This window comes from Protopterus annectens, chromosome 16.part0, assembly GCF_019279795.1.
Source record: "Protopterus annectens isolate FY-2018-M chromosome 16.part0, PAN1.0, whole genome shotgun sequence".
Taxonomy (NCBI): domain Eukaryota; kingdom Metazoa; phylum Chordata; order Ceratodontiformes; family Protopteridae; genus Protopterus; species Protopterus annectens.
The window spans coordinates 485,667,192-485,680,116 of NC_056750.1; positions in this window are offsets into that span (position 1 = coordinate 485,667,192).

Below are 12,925 nucleotides of genomic sequence, written 5' to 3' on the forward strand. Positions count from 1 at the left end.
CACAGAGCATTCTAATATGCTACACATAAAGGATTCCCAAACCCTCTGTAAAGACACACTCCAGTATCCAAAATCTCATCCACACATTACACATAATATACCTGAGGGGTAGAGGACTATCATGGGGCATTTAAACACTCTGCAACACACAACACATTCATGTCAGGGAATGCTCCTTATTGGCCTCCTTACAAACTCATGTAACAACTGGTTGTGAAATGGTGAATGTAGCCAAGGTAGTACAGTTCCAGTACAGCATGAGTAGTGCTGATTTGAGAAACATTTGTAGCCTTGAGTGACCACATGATGTTTCATGATGATGACCTATGGTACTATACCCCATCCAGTTATTGTAACCACAGTACTACACATAGCTTTCATTGCTATAGACCTTGCTATACACCTTCATGTTGCATTTGTGCACACATATGCACCTCTAAACAATATGCATACCAATCACCATTTGTACAACTGACACATATATGTCTTGTGATGCTATTTGAGTGGCTAGGTCATATGACACACATTGGGTATGTGTAGTGTTTAAATATGCAGTTGTGTTTTAGCATGCCATGTCATGGATGACACTGGCATGTCCACAATATGATCTACACTCACCATAAGTACCATACATTGGGTATGTGGCTGAATGATATTACATCAATTATCCATGCACCACTGATGATGATGTGTGAGTACTCATCATGCATGTGCTAAAAATGTGTCTACAATTATTTGCTAAAGACACAGAGGCTGTAATCAGCATTGGATACCTATTTGACACACAGATACACATTCAGCCATGGTATGTACACCTGCTTGTTATGGTGCACAGTACATTACAGAGTTTTGAATACCTGCACATCAATGTTGTGTCCATGTATGCATTGTGTTCCAGGAGGAGGCCTATCACCTAATAACAAAACACATGCATCAAAGTCATGTATACTGTTAGTAACAAGGACTGTCTACACTTGTACTGCATGCTGTTGAGCAACACATGTCCTGCATGCTGACATGTGTGATATGACTGTTTTGCTTGTGATACTGTACCCCACCATCACCTGCTATTGTGTATGTTCTGAGATTGCTGCTATTGTGTGTGTTTGCTTTAGGGAGGAGTGAAATTTTGTGTGTGTACATGTGTGCATGTAGTCTGACATCATGTTCAGGTCTTAAAGTGTGATTCCTGTTTTCCTCTCACAGGTGCCGAGGTGAGGCTGGTTCAGTACAGCAGGGAACCTGATGTCACTGAAACAAACAGTGATCATGAGGACAGGTGTGTTGAGGCACAGGCAGGTTTGTCAGGGTCTGTTGTTGGGCCACCAATTGACAGTACACAAGTCTCCACCCCATCCATGCACACAGTCATACTGCCTGTCCATCCATCATCACCATTGCCCTTAGCTGAGGGACAGTGTATGGTTGGCACTGGCCAGGACAGTGTGGTATCTATGGCACATGTATCAGGACACAGCAGCCATAGCCAGACGTCTAGAATGGTACCACATAGGCAGATGCCCACAGGTTCTTGTCAGAGCACTGCTGGTCATCATGCCCCTGGCAGACGTGCCACACCTCTTTCTACCACATGCATGTTGCAGGCTGTCATGGAGACACAGACACGAATGGAGCGGTACACCAGACAGGGACTAAGGGCACAGAGGGCTCATAAAACCTCTGTAAATGACAGTATCCATGACCTAGCAGGTGCCATACGTAATTACACTGAGGTCATTGATAGACGTTGGGGTGAGACATTGGATGTCCTCCACAATGTCATGTCCATGTGTCAGGACAGTGCGGGACAGTAGAGACGTGGACATATGCCAGCAACATCAGCAGCTGGAGGTCACCATGGATGTCCAGCAAGTCACAGCCACTCCCGTAGTGCCAATACCAGCCCCAGCAATGTTGGGGGGGGCTGTCCATAGACCGTCCTAGAAGACCATATGCACGTGGCTCTGGCCAGTCCCAGCAGGGACCTGGATCCAGTGGACATATGTCAACCTCTTTGGATAGTACCCAGTCTGGATTAGTACCTGATACTGTCTGTAGCACCCCTGCCAGGCACAGGTTTCATATCCATGGCCAGAGACAGTGATTTGTAAAGCCTGCCAGGTACAGTCTGTAGCTGTCTCACAAATCCCCGTATATGGCAGCCACATGGTGGAACTGTGTGCATGCAGACACACACACATAAACCAGAAACCTAGGGCAAACACATACCCACACACATTACATCAACATTGGCCCATAAGAGTACTCATAGGTTCATAGGTTCATACTAGGCTATCTGCCCAAGGGCATTTATAAGCCTAGCCCATAGTTATGTGGCTTTTGCCACCCCTTTAGTTTGAATAAAAACTATGCCTATCATTTTGCTGTGCCTCTGTCAAGCAGTGACACTGAAGTAATCCCTGGGGTATATCTGCGATCTCCCATCCATTGGTCAAGATTCCTCTTGAACAAGGCCAGCAAGGTGCTCTGCCTCACATGTACCGGGATTTTGTTCCACAGCACAGGGAGTCTCTGGGTGATGAATCTGTCCCTCCAGCATGTTCTATTTATAACCGTGTCAAGGTTTGTCTCCCACCCTTGTGGCTCTGAGGGATCTAGATTTTTTGAGGTGAAGCATATTCATCAAATCTGGGTTTGACATGGCCTTATATGTCAGGCACAGGTCACCTCTGAGCAAGCGGTATGAGACTGAATAGAGCTGGAGTTCTTTCAGTCGGGCAGCATAAGACATATTTTTGAGACCCTTTATCCTTTTGGTGAGGAACTTTTGGGGCCTTTCAAGCTGCAGCAGGTGTCTGGTCAGATACATTCCGAACGGGGAATTGTACTCAATCATAGGTCTAATGAGTGATGAGTACAGGGGGATGATGACCTCCCTTGATCTAGATGTGAATCCCTTCATAATCAGGTGGGCGATATAGAAGGTTTTCCTAACTACTTTAGCAACATGAGTGTCAAACGAAAGTCTACTGTCAACCTGGGTCCCCAGATCCCTGATGACTTTTTCTGTGCTCAGTGGATTGCCACCTATATGGCCCTCACACACACATGTTGATTGTATGACACAGTGCAGGCCTCTGGCAAACCAACAACACACCCTGTGCATATGATGAAACCTGTGCCACCTCCTGTCATCTGTAACATTGATGCAGGAACAGGCTAACATGGTGCTAATGCACAGGGTGACTTTAATAAAGTATAGCAATGGTTGAATGTGTAGCTGTTGTCAGCAGTAAGTTGTAATGATATTATTGAAGGTGTAGCTGAGCAGGCGTGATGCATTAAAGCTGTAATTAGCAATGTAGTATTGTTTCCACCAGTGTTTATTCCAATTGTGTTTTGTTTGCCCATGTGGCACTTGGCTGATGTGTGTAGTTGTGTCAGCATGTGTTATACAGTGGACAGTAAGTGTGGGGTGTGTGCACCACAGGTTTGCAGGTGTACATTTGTGAACATGGTGGAGGTGCACTGTCTACATGTACGTGCATAATGGACACATGGGCAGGGTGACATGCCCTGTATTGGCCAGTGTTAACACTCCATACTTTCTATTGGTGGCCAGTATGCATTGTACTACACACATTTTGGAACTTGAGTACACATGTGTGTGTATGACATGGGTTGACACTGTGTTGTGGGTGATGCTGTTGTTGCTATCTGTCATTGGTTTGTGTTACTAAGGTTAACACTGTCCCAGCTGCATAATCCTTTATTAATGCACACTGTTCACCTACAGGTTTGCATGGACCGTGCTATCACAAACACAAGAAATTCTCACTTATACAGTAAAAGACCATTAGTCTCATGGACCCCATGCCATAAACTAAATATATAATAGAAGGTGTGAAGTTGTACCAAAAAAAGAGTTACATACCAAGAAGAGATAACCTCTCTGGTCAGTATCATTGGGAAAATACAATCCCTCAATAAACATACAAGGCAAGCTTCAAAATACAAAATGGCAAGGATTCCAAAGACAACACTAAAGCTTTCTTCAGTGCTGTTCATAATCTACAGGGGAAATCTCAGATTGGGTCACATTTAATGTAAATGGTCACAAAGTACACTTATCTGACGGACATTACCAATTCCTTGTCAGACAGTTTGAATGCAGATTTCGCCACCCTGTCATTACACAAGGGCCACATTTCCAGACCCGAAGAAAGTAAAACCTGATGATTCACAGACACTCTAGTTAAAACATCTCTTTAACAAAGTACACACCACAGTGGCAATGGTAATGGACATTGTCCCTGGCTGTGTCATACACAAGCTGACATATGAAGTCACCACTCACCTAAACGCTCTGTCCAGATGCAGCCTCTATACAGGTTGCATACTTGTGGAATGACACATGGTAATGGTGTTCACAGTCCACAAGGGTTGAGCTACAATGTCTTCTTCTCCTTTTGGATGCTCCCATTAGGGGTCACCATAGTACATAATTTCTTCCTGCCCTTTGCATCTTGCACTGTCACACTATCCACTTGCATGTCCTCTCTCACCACAGCCATAAACCACATCTTAGGCATTCCTCTTTTCCTGTTACCTGGCGGCTTCATCCTTAACATCTATTTCACAATATACTCTGCATCCCTCCTCAGCACATGTACAAACCAACTTAATCCTGCCTATCTGGCATGGTCTACTAAACTTCAAACCTGGCCTGACCCTCTAATATACTTATTGTTAAACCTGTCCACCCTCATCACACCCAATGCAAATGTTAACATAAATTGATTAAGGGTAGAACTACAACAGGGCCTGGAAACTCTCACCCTATAAGCCAGACCAATGTTATCTGGAAGGCCATGGAGCACAGCATTATGGAACTCATTAACAGAGACATTATGAACCTGCAAACACTGCACCATACCCATTTAGGTTCTCTAAAGGCCAGATCATGGCTCCTTCACCTAGTAGACTTCAAGCCAGTCAACAAGGCTATAGGTGAGGGAGTGGAGGTCCACACAGCCAAGCTATAGCTCACCAGCAATTCATACCCATCCCACATACTGGTATTATACATAACCTCAACAGACTGACCATAAACGATTGTTAGATGATGGCTTGACAACTGACGCACAGATGTAGGACACACAGTAACATTTGCAGCCTCCATGTACTATTCTATGCCAGTAACAAGTGGTATTCACCTGCTCTCAGTCCTGGGACCACTCCTGTTTGGCATATAGCTTTCTTAGGTACAAGCAAACACAGTAGGGAAATGTCTGCCCACATTTGATGACAATGCATACTGTGGGCTATACTTTATTCTCCAGATGACACACACATCCTCCAGAAGGGCATCATACAGATACCTGGTGACAAACTCATGCTGTAAAGCTATAAGCCAAAGAAAGCATAGTTATCCACTTTTAGAAAACAAAGTATCCCCAGAGTAACACATAGGTATTAGCTCCCAAAATGTGGAACAGGTACTAATGTATACATAGAGCCACGTGTTAAGTCATCTCTCCTTTGATAATCATATTACCAAAGGGTTTTGGAAATCCCTCTGTGGAGCACATAAGCAATAAAGGGTGTGCATGCAGATCTACAGAGGTTGTTGTACACCTATAATGATTAGTCATCTTTGCCCGACTTTGCTTGCTTTGGAACAGGTTTCAAATATACCTCAAGCATAAACCGTCACTCACACTCTTCAATAGAAACCATGATGGGTGGATGTGAAATGGAAGGCATAGCCCAGGGATCACTGCAGTGGCTATGCTTGTCACAAGCATACAGAAGTGACCTAAGGTCTGGAAAGCACCAGCACACTCTGGCAAAGATAACAGATGCATTCATGGAGAAAGCAGAGTACCCACCTATGAAGTATATGTATGTATATGGATTTTCCCCACAGCTACCTTATATGTGTAATGCACATACAGTTGTCATTGTGATATGTCATACACTAGAAAAATCAAATCCCACTCCACATTGGCCAACGGTGTCACACACCTGGAGCACACACACACACACACACACACACACACACACACACACACACACACACACACACAGTCAGCAAGTGCGAGATTCAAACTCTTTCCTAACTACATTATGATACTACAGCAGTATGCATTTACACAACGTGCTATACACATTACTGGGATTTCACCTTTCCACAGGTATATTTGTAGGATGGTGACATCATGAGACTTGACAAAGATGAGTATACCACTTTTAAGGGGTGTGAGTAGTCTCCAAAAAGGATGAACCTTCCCAGGGAGACACACACACACACACACACACACACACACACACACACAGTTGGCAAGTGCAGGATTCAAACTCCTACCTAACTACATTATGATACTACAGCAGTATGCATTTACACAACACGCTATACACATTGCTGGGATTTTACCTTTCCACAGGAATATTTGTAGGATGGTGACATCATCAAACTTGACAAAGATGAGTATACCACTTTTAAGGTGTTTGAGTAGTCTCCAAAAAGGTTGCTCCTCCCCAGGGAGACGCACACACTCAAACACACACAGTTGGCAAGTGCAGGATTCAAATCCCTACCTAACTATATTATGATACTACGGCAGTACGCATTTACACAAAGCGCTATACACGTTACTGGGATTTCACCTTTCAACAGGTATATTTGTAGGATGGTGACATCATCAGACTTGACAAAGATGAGTATACCACTTTTAAGGTGTGTGAGTAGTCTCCAAAAAGGTTGCTCCTCCCCAGGGAGAGACACACACTCACTCACACGCACACACACACACACACACACACACACACACACACACACACACACACACACACACACAGTTGGCAAGTGCAGGATTCAAACCTCTACCTAACTACATTATGATACTACAGCAGTACGCATTTACACAACTCGCTATACACATTACTGGGATTTCTTCTTTCCACAGGTATATTTGTAGGATGGTGACATCATGAGATGACAAAGATGAGTATACCACTTTTAAGGGGTGTGAGTAGTCTCCAAAAAGGTTGCTCTCTCCCCATGGAGAGACACACACACACACAGTTGGCAAGTGTGGTGTTCTTAATCTAAACTAAGTACGTCTTTACACTTCAGCAAGTAATATGGAGTTACAGGGTGCAATACAGACATTACTTGCTGACAGTTTGCACAAAGGTTTTTTTCACATTTGCTAACCTCAGCAGGCTTCTCATACTAGGTGTATTGTGAGTGTATTGTATGCATAGGCCATGACCATATCATATATGGGTTGATGCACCACATGCTGGCACATACAGGGTCAAACCTTGAGAAGCATCTTACCTTCACCTACATGATACTGCAATATAACAGAAAGATGATAAACTTCAACAATTGGCTGAGCTTCTGGTGTCATTCAAAGGGGATCCAGTCTCTGTCTGCTTGTGATGACATGATAGACAAGCCTTGTTGCTTTGCTACAGATGGTTTGCACCTGTCGCCCCTATGCTTCTGAATACTTTCCAAGGCTCTTGCTGTCCCCATATTACCTTTTTTAAGCAAGGCTCAAAGGTTCATAGGTAGGTACTAGGCTATCAGCCCTGGGGCCTATTCAAGCCCAGCCAAAAAGGTACCCTGGCTTTTGCCACCCAAGAAATTTATTTTCCTGTGCCACTGTCGAGCAGAGATGCAGAAGTGATCCCCAGGGTGAATTTCCTATTTCCCATCCAATCATCAAGATTTTTCTTGAAGAGTGCTAATGAGGAGCTTTGTTTGATATAGATAGGTAGTTTATTCTGGAGTATGTGAAGTCTCTGGGACATGAATCTATCCCTCCGGCATGTTCTGTTCATTGTGGTGACAAGGTTTAGGTCCCTAGAGCGTGTAGGTTCATAGGTAGGTACTAGGCTATCTGCCCAAGGACATTTATAAGCCTAGCCAGAATGTGTTGGCTTTTGCCTCCCTTTTAAATTAGTTTCCTGGGCCTCTGTCTAGCAGGGCCACTGAAGTGATCCCAGGGGTAAATTTACAATTTCCCATCCACTCATCAAGATTCCTCTTGAAGACAGTCTGCGAAGGGCTCTGCCTAACATCAACTGGGATTCTATTCCAGAGCGAGGAAAGTCTCTGAGACAGGAATCTATCTCTCCAGCACGTCTTGTTTATTGCTTTGCTGAGGTTTAATTCACTGGAGTGTGTGGCTCTAAAAGACTTGTTTTTCTTGAGGTGGAGCATGTCCATTAATTCCGGGTTGGACATGGCCTTGTACGTCAGGCCATAGATCACCTCTGAGCAGGCAGTAAGCAACCGAGTAGAGCTGGAGTTTCTTTAGTCGAGCTGCATAAGCCATCTCTTTAAGGCCCATGATCCTCTTGGCGAGGTACTTCTATGGTCTTACCAGTTGTTGCATGTGCCAATTAAGGTACATACCAAATGGGGCATTGTACTCTATTATGGGCCTAATGAGTGATGAGTAGAGGGGCACAATGACCTCTCTTGATCTAGAGGTGAACCCTTTTGTGATTAGATGGGCTACATAGAAGGAATATCTAACCACTTTGGCAATGTGATTATCAAAGGAGAGGTTACTAGCTATCTGGGTCCCCAGGTCCCTAATTACATTTTCTGTACCTAGTGGATTACCACCTATGTGGTAATTCATGGGCACTTTGTTTTTTCCAAAGGGGATGACTATGCATTTTTTGGCATTCAGCTTGAGGCCATGGTTTTGACACCAGGTATCTGTCTCTGTAAGACCCTTCTGGAGAATGTCTGTGTCAGCCAGAGAGTCGATTATGGCCCCCAGTTTGCAGTCATCTGCGAACTTGGTAACTTGGTCAGCCATAGTCCTCCCATGCTTGCCTGTATCTCAGAGAAGCATATACTGAACAGGAGCAGTCCCAGGACAGAGACCTGTGAGATGCCACTTGTGACTGGTTTAGAGTCAGACATGGCACCCGCAACCCTGACCATGTGTGTTCTATCCGTGAGCCACTTGGCCACCTATCTCGTGACATAGGGGTTAATGTTCAAGCTGGTAAGCTTGTCTATGATGCCAGAGTGGGGAATGGTGTCGAAGGCCTTAGTGAGGTCCAGGTAAGCTGTGTGGACTACCTTCCCTTCATCTATGGCCTTGGTAACTGTTTCAAAGTAGTCAACTAGGTTTAGGAGGCAGAATCTGCCTTTAACAAAGCCAAATTGGGTAGGGTCCAGTGTCTGGAGGATTCCAATGTCTCTGTTTATGAGGTCCATGATAATTCACTCCATAGCTTTGCAGACTAGGCTGGTCAGGCTTATAGGGTGATAGTTCCCAGGTTCTGTTGTGGTACCACCTTTGTGGAGTGGGATGACTGTTGCTGTACGCCATTCTTTGGGTACATAGCCTGTGGTAAGGCTGAGTCTTAACAGTGAATTTAGGTGAGGGTTTAGTTCCTTTTGGAGCTCATGTAAGACGCAGCCTGGGACACCATTCGGTCCCATTGATGCTGTGTTTTTAGCTTTGGAGAGGGCTGTTTTTACCTGCATGTCCATGATGTCTGGGGCTCTGCATTCTTCTGGGATGGACACAGGCCCTTTTGGGAGTGAGGGGGGGTGAAGTTTGCACTAAACTTGTCCGCCAGGATGTTGGCAATGTCAGTTGGTTCAGTGTATTTTTTGCCATTTTGCAGTAGCTCAAAGCATATATGAGAGTTGCCACCTAAATATTTGATATAGCTAAAGAAGGCTTTGTGGTTATCTTTAGATTCCTTGGCAAATTTTCTTTAGAAACTGGCGTTGGATGATTTAATGAGTGATCATAGTTTCTTGCTAATATTGATCAGTGATGCCTTTCCTTTTTGGAATTTTGCTCTATCATGTAGTAGTTTCCTCCTTCTGTTGTATAGCTTATTTATGGCCAAGGACCACCAGACTGCTTTCCTCTTTTTGGAGGAGTGATTCTTGGTTTTATTCGGGATGGCTTGATCCATGCATCCCTGTAGATGCTCATATAATGCATTTGTAAAGGATTCTGCAGATTGGATAGCATTATCCTGTAGCAAGGGGGCTTTGAAACTTTCCACTTTGGTCTTGAGAAGTGTGAAGTTTGCTTTTGAAAAGTTTTTCACAGTGGTTTCCTTGACTCGGGTTGGGGTTGGGATGTGGATGTCCAGTGTGATTACTTTATGATCTGATCTTACCAGTGGGGGATTTACCTCTGGTGTGGAACACTGATCCCCCATGTTGGTGATGATCAGGTCCAGTATGTTGTCACCTCTAGTGGGCATGGTGACCAGCTGTTCCAGGGCGTTTGAGTTTATAAACTCTAGGAAGCATTGGGCAAAGGAGTTTGTACTTGAGTAATTCTCCCAGTCAATGTTTGGGTAGTTGAAATATCCTAATATCATGGTGTTTGGTAGGACCTTTATATTTTCCAGTGTTCTCAGGAATGCTGAGTGAGGGTCCTGAGACAAGGTAGGTGATCTGTAGCAGGCTACGATCTGATAAGCAGCTTTGCCCACTGTTAGTTGCACTTGGATGTTCCCCGAGGCCTCGTGCTGTGCCACTAACCTGGAGGTGTGGGCATCCTTTATGAAAATGGATACACCCCCTCCTTTTGTATTTTGGTCCGGGTTTTGGGGCCGAAGCTCGGAGAGATTGGGATTTCTTTAAGTGGAGCATGTCCAACAGCTCTGTGTTTGACATAGCTTTGTATGTTAGGAAGACATCACCTCTGAGTAGGCGATATGTGACAGAGTAAAGCTGGAGTGTTTTGAGACTGTCTGTGTAGGGCATGTATTTGATGCCACTAATCCTCTTTGTGAGGTATTTCTGCAGGCTTTTCAGTTGTTGTAGATGTCTTGTGAGATACATACCAAAAGGGGCGTTGTACTCTATAATGGATCTAATGAGTGATGAGTAGAGGGGAACAATGACCTCTTTTATTCTGCATGAGAAACCTTTTGTGATGAGGTGTGCCACTTAGAAGGATTTCCTGACTACTGTGGTGATGTGATTATCAAAGGAGAGTCTACTGACCACCTATGTCCCAAGGTCTCTTATCACACTATCATTGTTAAGTATACTACTGCCTGTGTTGTAGTTCATGGGTACAGAGTTTTTACCAAAGGGGATGACAATGCACTTTTTGGCATTGAGCTTGAGGCCATGGCTTTGACACCAGGCATCTGTCTCAGTGAGGCCCTTTTGTAGGATGTCCACATCGTTAGTAGTTTCGATTATAGCTCCTAGTTTGCAGTCATCTGGGAACTTCATTAGCCAAAGACCTTCTGTGTTAGACTTTACTTCAGGGAAGTAGATACCAAACAGGACAGGACAAAGGACTGAACCCTGTGGTACTCCACTTGTCACTGGTCTGAAGTCGGACTTGGAGTCTGCTACTTTCACAGTGTGGGTTCTGTCAGTGAGCCAGTTGGCAACCCATCTTGTGACATAGGGATTTATACCTAGTTTAGTGAGTTTATCTATAATTCCAGAGTGGGGGATGGTGTCAAAAGCCTTGGCAAGATCTAGATAGGCTGTGTGAACCACCTTACCCTTGTCTACAGCTTTGGTGACTGCTTCGAAGAAGTCTATCAGGTTTAGGAGACATGATCTGCCTTTTACAAACCCGAAACGGTTGTGGTCCAGAGTTTGGAGATTACCAATGTCTTTGTTTATAAGTTCCATGATGATACATTCCATGGCCTTGCAGACCAGGCTCATCAGGCTAATGGGGCGCTATTTCCCGGGGTCCATAGTGGCTCCCCCCTTGTGTAGTGGGATAACCATTGCTGTGTGCCATTCAGCAGGTACAAAGCCTGAGGTGAGGCTATGATTGAATTCGGTACTTAGGTGTGGTGCCAGTTCATTCTGTAGTTCATGTAGAACGCAGCCTGGGATGTTTTCTGGTCCCATGGATGCTGTGTTCCTGGCTTTGGAGAGTGGTTTTTACCTGTGCAGCCGTGATGACAGCAACTTTGCATTTTTCCGTTATAGAGATGGGCTCTTTCATGGGTGAGAGGGGGGTAAAGTTTGCACTGATCCTATCTGCCAGGATGTTGGCAATATCAGTTGACTCTGTATATTTAGTGCCATTGTGCTGCAACTCAGAGCAGATCTGAGTGTTGCCATTGAGATTCTTGACATAGCTATAGAATGCTTTGTGGTTGTCTTTAGAATCAGTGGCGATTTTGTTTTCATAACTAGCTTTGGAGGATTTCATCAGGGATCGCAGCTTCTTACTGAGGCTGACCAGTGAGCTCCTCCACTCATGGGTTTTACCCTCTTTTGCAACAGTTTCTTCCTTCTGTTGTGCAGTTTGTTTATGGCAGGGGCCCACCAGATTGGCTTCCTTTTCTTTGAGGATAGCGTCTTGGCTCTGTTTGGGATAGCACGATCCATGCACTCATGTAAGTGCTTATACAGTGCAATTGTGTAGGATTCAGTAGTCATAACTGTATTGTCCATCTGCATGGGTGTCCTGAAGTTCACCACTTCTGTCTTAAGAATCATGAAGTTGTCTTTGGAGATATTTTTAACATAGTTTCCTTAATGGGGGTGGGGGCAGAATGTGGATATGTAGGGTTATTAGCTTATGGTCAGATCGGACCAATGAGGCATTGACTTTAGGTGTGGAACACCGGTCACTCAGGACAAACCAAACCTAGTAACCAACACAAATAACCACAAAGTGAGCTAAATGTTACTCATTGCCAGAAGTCTCAGCCTCCAGATGCACACACTCAAGGCACTTCTCAGTATGAAGAATATTGATATCTGTGCATTAACAAACACCTAGTTCAAGGCTCCAGGGAGCACACCAGCACTACCAGGATACTACTCATTTCATACCTTCCTGCATCAGAACCTGGATCATAGTACATAGGTGGGGATGTATCCATATTCATCAAGGATACCTACACCTCTCTCTACATGCTCTCTACAGGATATGTACCCATAGAATGTTGCACAGCAATGTTCTTC